At 41.3% G+C, this 7,676-nt stretch overlaps 1 long non-coding RNA gene across 1 annotated transcript; it reads left to right on the top strand.

Moving 5' to 3' along the window:
• Position 1: 1 nt before the first annotated feature.
• LOC307199306 lies at positions 2-7,215 on the top strand. Its single transcript, XR_013831842.1, has 3 exons — positions 2-102; positions 4,460-4,559; positions 6,504-7,215. It is a non-coding gene; the product is annotated as an uncharacterized lncRNA (long non-coding RNA).
• The last annotated feature ends 461 nt before the right edge of the window (positions 7,216-7,676 follow it).

Here is a 7,676-nt window from a genome sequence, read left to right on the forward strand (position 1 = left end):
CCAACTGCATTTCCAACTGCCTTTCCCAACCAACCCACTAAAACCAACCAACTAACCACCAACAACTAACTCAAACCTCGGGCTAAGCCCTTTTATAAACAGGTAGGCTCCGCCTCCGGCTTTCCTATTGGTCTACATTTTAACCCTTTCTCTCCCCCCTGTACAGACATTTTCTAAACGAGCGGGCAAACGCCACAGATGGCTATGCATACCCTGATACATGACCTTTTGGCAAATGGAATGGTGCTTTATATTTCCCTATTTGCAGGAGGCGACCTCATCTGAGGAGGAGGGTGCCTTTGAAAAACAGTGAAAGGATCGTCCTGGCTTCACACAGACTTTAATTTGGAAATATCCTAGGAATAATTATATTTCTAAGATATTGAGTTGTCTTTCAATATAAACTCCCACCCCCCAAAATATTTGGATGGCAAATATCTGAAGAGAAAGGTGTATATAGTTTGGGGTCTCTCTTTTAAGTTGGCAAACAAGTTAAACTTGGCCATTTTTTATTATTATTAATGGAATCAAATCCCTCCCTGTCATATGAATGGTTTTAAGAAGTAGGGCATGGGGGGGTGTTTGTTTTACCAATGTCCTCTGTCTTGATCTCTTGGGAAGCAGCCAGCTTAAGCCACTAGCGCTGCACAAAGCTGTTGACGGAATGACAAAAATATGGAATGACAAGAGGAATTTTAATATGAAGACTCTCTAAGAAATCTGGCTTTAAGGTTGCGGTGGTTTTACTGGTGTGAGCCTGACAAAACTGTCAATGTTAATGCAGGACCACAGAAGAAACAGGAAAATAGTAAAACCACAGGAAGACTGCATCTGACACAGCAATTATAACACAAAAGGACTTTGATATTTTTAAACAGCCCTAGCAATGAAGAACATTTGAAAAACAGTGATGCATCAGCCATTCTTAAAACAAGGAGGTGTTTGAGATGTGATATTAATAATCATTGTACCTCTTTTTTGGTACATTTCATATTTGTGTCAGGGAATAAACAAACTACACCTGGAACCAAAAATAAATAAATAAATTGCAAACTTTTGAAATGTGGCAAAATTTCTAATTTTGTGAAATTCTGAATTGCACATTGGCCAACCAGATACCTGTTGGAAACTGTTAAATTTGAAATTTGAGTAAGCAGAAATTAAGTGCTATTTCATTATGTTTTAATCATTTTTGTTCTTATCTTAAATGGCAAGTCTATTTTCTCAAGTTTTATGGCCACAACTAATATATAGTTATTGTATTGCAGTAGAAATTTGAACATGATATTTTACCTCAAAAACGACATTGCATGTTGTTGGTAAGTCGCTAGACACTATTGAATGCTAGCTTTCAGTATCATCAGCTACTGAACAATACTGTGTTCAGTCTCTCAAATATTGTCAATACAGAAAGTATTATGATGCAACAGTGATCAAATTGTAGTAAATGCTGAATATTATTTCATATCTTTGATACTTGGCATGCTATGATGTCCAGTACTTATTACTGTGTGATGGGTGACACCATAATATTTACCCTGCTTCTGCAAACTATCAAAAACCAAAGCAAAATACCAATGAAGATCAGATATCAAATAAAGTCAGAGTTCATTAAATGTTATTTAAAAAGTGTAAAATATTTACCCTTTAATTGTATATAAAATTATGCACCATTTCTCTATAACAAAAAGTACATTGTTTACTATTGTACACTGCCATCTCTAATGTCAAAATCAAATATTAATATAAAACAGTCAGTTAGGAAGTTAGGAAATATTCAAACTAGAGACTCAGCTAAAGGTAAAGGTAAAGGTACCCCTGCCCCTACGGGCCAGTCGTGTCCGACTCTAGGGTTGCGTGCTCATCTCGCTCTAGAGGCCGTGAGCCGGTGCCGTCCAAAGACACTTCCAGGTCACTTCCGGGTCAGCGTGACGAAGCTGCTCTGGCGAGCCTGCACCAGCGCAGCACACAGAAATGCCATTTACCTTCCCGCTATAAAGCGGTACCTATTTATCTACTTGCACTTAAGAGTGCTTTCGAACTGCTTCGTGGGCAGGAGCTGGGACCGAACGACGGGAGCTCACCCCGCTGCGGGGATTCGAACCGCCGACCATACAATCAGCAAGTCCTAGGCACTGAGGTTTTACCCACAGCGCCACCCGCGTCCCTATAGAGACTCGGCTATACAGCTGCAAATACTGTAAAACGTTTTGAACGTGTCTTAAAGTGCAATATACAATTGTGGTACTAGATGGCGACTTGGAGCTATAGCAAATTCAATGCATTTTTCAAAGCAATTTGAAAAAAATAATTTCAGAACAAGCGAAAGTTTTAAACACGTGTGTAGATTCCACCTAGGTTGATGAATAGGGTAAAGGTAAAGGTAAAGGTAAAGGTAAAGGTAAAGGTAAAGGTAAAGGTAAAGGTAAAGGTAAAGGTAAAGGTAAAGGTAAAGGTACCCCTGCCCGTACGGGCCAGTCCTGACAGACTCTGGGGTTGTGTGCCCATCTCACTTAAGAGGCCAGGGGCCAGCGCTGTCCGGAGACACTTCCGGGTCACGTGGCCAGCGTGACATCGCTGCTCTGGCCAGAGCCAGAGCCAGAGCCGCACACGGAAACGCCGTTTACCTTCCCGCTGGTAAGCGGTCCCTATTTATCTACTTGCACCCGGAGGTGCTTTCAAACTGCTAGGTTGGCAGGCGCTGGGACCGAGCAGCGGGAGCGCACCCCGCCGCAGGAATTCGAACCGCCGACCTTTCGATCGGCAAGCCCTAGGCGCTGAGGCTTTAACCCACAGCGCCACCTGCGTCCATGGGTACAGTATATCAAACTTCAAATAATTGGGAGTTATTCAAGAGCTCAACACAAGATGGCAGCAAAGGACAAATTTGTGTGTTTTTGTTACTCATTGCAAATAGGCAGATTTTATTTTGATTTTATATTTTAATTTGTTGGGAGCCGCCCGAAGTGGCTGGGGCAATCAAGTCAGATGAGCATAATGTCATCATCATCAACAACAACAACAACAACAACAACAACAACAACAACAACAGGCAGCTCATTCCCACCTGGGACCAAAATAGATGGCTGCTCCTGTGATCCTGAGGCAAGAGAGGGACTGAGTTGGACGCACATTCTGCCGACTGTTTCACACTTTCCTCTATCATGGGCAAGTTTCATGGAATCATAGTTAGAAGGGAATAAGACATGGACCTGTGAACCTGGCATTATCAGCACCATACTTTAACCGAACTACCCAGTGGTTTCTGCAATAGCTGGAAGACCTTTTCGTCAATTCCAACTGCCAATAAGACAACCTTGCCCCTCAGATTTGGCCTTTGCAGCTGTCATTCAGGTATTCATCTCCTCCTAGACTACTTGGGTCCTGCAGAAAATAGAGCCTCAACCCATAACATTTGGTTCTGATTAAAATTTTAGTAGCCCGCCATCCCCCTGCGCAGGTCTTGCATTTCATCTGGTTCTGTAGAAAGCTCACATTGCTCCCCCTCCCCTTCCCTCCGCAGCATTGCTCAGCATGCAAACTAGGCTCAGTTCTCATTGAGCTGTTTTGGGGGCCCTCTTAGAGTCCCCACTCCTCTAAAGACTACTTTGTCCTTCTGCAAACCTTGGTGTCTTCAAGTCTGCTGATACCTCTCTCTTACATGTGTCTGTTCCTCTTCTTGAGCAGCATAAGGAAGGGCACTTGGAGAAATTGGAATTACAATATGGAGGAGAACTGGCATTCTGAGTGGGGAAGACTGAGCATTTACTGCTTTTCCTTGAACTGCTTACTCTCCTGCTGAAAGGAAATAGTTGCACCAGCATACCTGGTGTGATGGTGCTTGAAATCCCTTCAGAGCAGTATTAAGGGCATAGTCTCTGTCTCCTGTATTTTTTTGTCCCTTGTGAACTGTTTTGCATGTCCCCGTTAAGCTACATCAGGTGGTGGAGGCTGGTGCTGATATTATGCGCCTATCAACTCTGTTAGGCTACTTTGTTCTAAACTGAAGCCATCTTAACAGCCACAACTTGAAAGACTGTTCATATTTCTGTTTTCTATGTAAGATTTTATGTATACTGAGTCAGACCATTCGTACATCTAGCTCTGTAATGCCTTTGCCAGAGGTTGGGAACGTTTGGCCCTTCAAATATTGGGCCAAAACTCACCTTGCACCTGACCACTGGCCATACTGGCCTGGAATGGTGAGCATTAGAAGTCCAGTTGTATCAGAAAGACCATTGCTCCAAAACTAAAGGATTTCAGACTGCAGCCACTCTTTCCCTACCTGGAGAAGTTGGGAACTGAAACCGAGACCTGTATGCAAAGGATGAGCTCTACCACTGAACGAGAGAGCCTAAATCCACTTGTAATTTCTTAAATATCACACTTCTACCTACATCAATTACTTTAAGTGGATTTCATGAGCAACTAATTGTGCATTTTAAATCTATATTCATAGGAAAACCTGGCAGCAAGGGCAAAGTTAGCCTCCCTGAAGCATTTTGTGAGTAGGCTCTGGGCAAAACAGCATGCAAATTATTATGGTGGCCATGTATGAGGTAAGTAATTTTAGATGTAATCTGCTCTTTAAAAAGGAAAATGTGTTTCATGGGTTTCCTCATGGTAGGCTGCTTTTGTGCCTAAGATCTACTAGATGCAAAACCAAGGATAGATAAAAGGAAGTACTTCTTCATGGAGCACATAGTCAAAATATGGAACTCAACTCTCCCAGGAGGCAGTGATGGCCACCAACTTAATAAATAAAATAATAAAATTGGAAGGCACCACGAGAATCATCTAATCCAATCCTCTGCTATGCAGGAATCTTTCACTCAACATGGGGCTTGAACCCACAGCCCTGAGATTAAGGACTTCACAGCTTTAAAAGATTAGACAAATTCATAGCTATTGGTGGTTACTAGCCACAATGACTCTGCTCTACCTCCAACAGCTTGAGGCAGTAAATCTTCCCAATACCAACTGCTGAAAGCCCAATACCAACTGCTGAAATCTTCCCAATACCAACTGCTGAAAGGGAGAATGTTCTTGAGCTCAGGACGTGTTTGTGGGTTTCCTACAGGCATCCGGTTGGCCACTGTGATAACATGATGCTGGACTAGATGGGCTATTGGCCTGATCCAGCAGGCTCTTCTGACAAGGAACCTTTATTTGTGCAAGCAAAGCAATTGGCAGTACATTATTAGTTCTCCATTATGTTAATTTGGTCATTCAACTGTGTTTCACATTTTCTCATTAGCAACCCATAGAAGCAATACTGCAACTGAGATGAATGTTGGTTTACTGGTGTACAATGTGTTAAGATAGCTTCCTCAAGATTCATATGATCTAAGGCAGCTTGATGTAATATATCACAAGTCCTGGGAGAGGACAGTCTCTGACCCTCTGGGATCCTCCCTAGATTCCTTATGGCACTGGGCTTTAGCTGAAAGGGGCAGTGCACCATGAAGACTGGTTTCTTATTTCCGCTTTCAGAGGAAGAGAAAAGACGAAGGCAAATGAAAGTTGATGAGTTGGTGCTGAAGGTGCTAGTACATGCATACGCAAACTAAGGCCCGGGGGCCAAATACGGCCCAATAGCCTTCTCAATCTGGCCCACGGATGGTCTGGGAATCAGCGTGTTTTTACATGAGTGGAATGTGTGCTTTTATTTAGAATGCATCTCTGGGTTATTTGTGGGGCATAGGAATTCGTTCTTTTTTCTTCTTCAAAATATAGTCCAGCCCCCCACAAGGTCTGAGGAACAGTAGACCGGCCCCCAGCTGAAAAAGTTTGCTGGCCCCTGTGCTAGTACAAGGAGTAATCGTATTTGTTGAGAACGGTCTGTATCAAGCGCTACCTTTGCAGCATAGCTGCTACGTCAAGCATGGAATGCTGCCCTGATAACTTTGAGAACGGAACAAGAGTTGTTGAAAGTGTAGACTGGAAGCTCCATGAATGCTGTGGTGCTTTCGGTTTTTTGCCCATTACAACCTTTAAAAATCTCCTCGTATTGTAGCATGAGCAAGGTGGCACAGGGCCATGTGGAGTAATTAAAATTGGGGAAGAGATAAAGGCTTTTAGGTTCTCAGTGGCTCTTACTGAATTGTGTGACAAAGTACCATTAGTCCAGTGCATTGGCAGGTGCTCAAGGGGAGCCTCCGCTAGAAACAGAGGTTGCAGCAACATGTTTAGGAATTCCAAGTGGTGGACGTTTTGACTACCTGCTTCCCCAGCCTGATTCCTGAAATTTAAAGGCCTGAGTTCTGTATACATTTCACCTACCTGATGACCATTTTACAGTGAACATTTTACTATTTCTTAAACTGAGTGAGAAAGGTGGGTTCCTACCAGATGTTTAGCATTGAACAGGTTCACATGCTTTTTGAATCTGAAAAATGACATGGTTTTATGCCGTGTTCCAAAACTCTTTTATAAGAATAAACATACATAAAATATTCAGTGTAGCAATTATACAGAACATAAATGTGGCAAATGTTTTACAGGCAAGAAATATGACACACAGATGCTGCAGAAGAGGCAACCATCACTGAAAGCCACATGGAAAGCATATTCATTTTAAGGACAGCAGGTATTTCCATATGCTTTTCCTATAAATCATTTCCAATGCCTTGATGGTGGACTTGCTGTACTTTCTGTTCTGGCTGTGCTATTTTCCAGTGTGAGCACATAAGTACAAACACCTTCAAAAGTTATGGTGCCAATGACGTCTAAAAAAGGTACGTTGATCTAGTTGCCAAGTTTCAGCAGTGAAGAGGTTTCTTTAAAAGGCAGTTACGAACCTACTTGGCTAAAGTATGTACTTTCTATACCTTGCAAAAATGTAGTGTGTGAGAAAAGTTCAACTAACTTCCGCTAACATTTAGTGCAGTGGCTTCAAAGTGCATTGCAAGTCTGTCAGTAGTGTTCAGTGTCCCACCTGCCATGTTTAAACATTAAACCATCAGAATTTATACCTGCAGCTGCTCCATATGAATCATGTGTTCTTTTTTTGTCATATATGGCCCTTCATTTTCAGAAACACAAATGCACAAAACATGGCATGCTGTCAGGTGAGACAAATGCTAATTATTTCAACCTATATAAATTAAAGAATTCTGTAGTAACTGCCAAACCCAAATTATTGAAATCCTCAAAATCACTGAATGGAGATATGTTATTGGATTCATAGATAATCCATGGAAGGAATTGTACTTTTTAAAAGAATCTTTGGGAACTGGCTGCACCTTACCCAGACATTGTTCTTGCTGAAACAGTAGTTCGATACTAGTTTTTAAATAACATATACTCAGTTTATAATTAGTTCCATTATGTACAATATAATTTTGCAAATGTAATTCACCTTGAGTGAGTTTAGTTCTGTGAATTCATTTTTTGCATATTTATTTCATTAAAAATTATTTCAAGAAAAATTATAACAGCAGATATGAGTTCAACCTAACTTCAGTAGAAATACACAAAACATTAACAATAAATTCTGCTTAAAATACTTGGTTTTTAATATTAAAACATACCTTGTAAAATAAAGGGAAGATTATCTTACAGCATTTGAAAGAATGATTTAGAGTAATTTACTCTTACCATAGTGCCATAATTGCACAATATTCAAAAGAAGAGGAAAGGAGCCACTACGAAATCTTAAAGAAACATCATTTAAA

Source organism: Podarcis cretensis (genome assembly GCF_951804945.1).
Source record: "Podarcis cretensis genome assembly, chromosome: 12".
Lineage (NCBI taxonomy): Eukaryota > Metazoa > Chordata > Lepidosauria > Squamata > Lacertidae > Podarcis > Podarcis cretensis.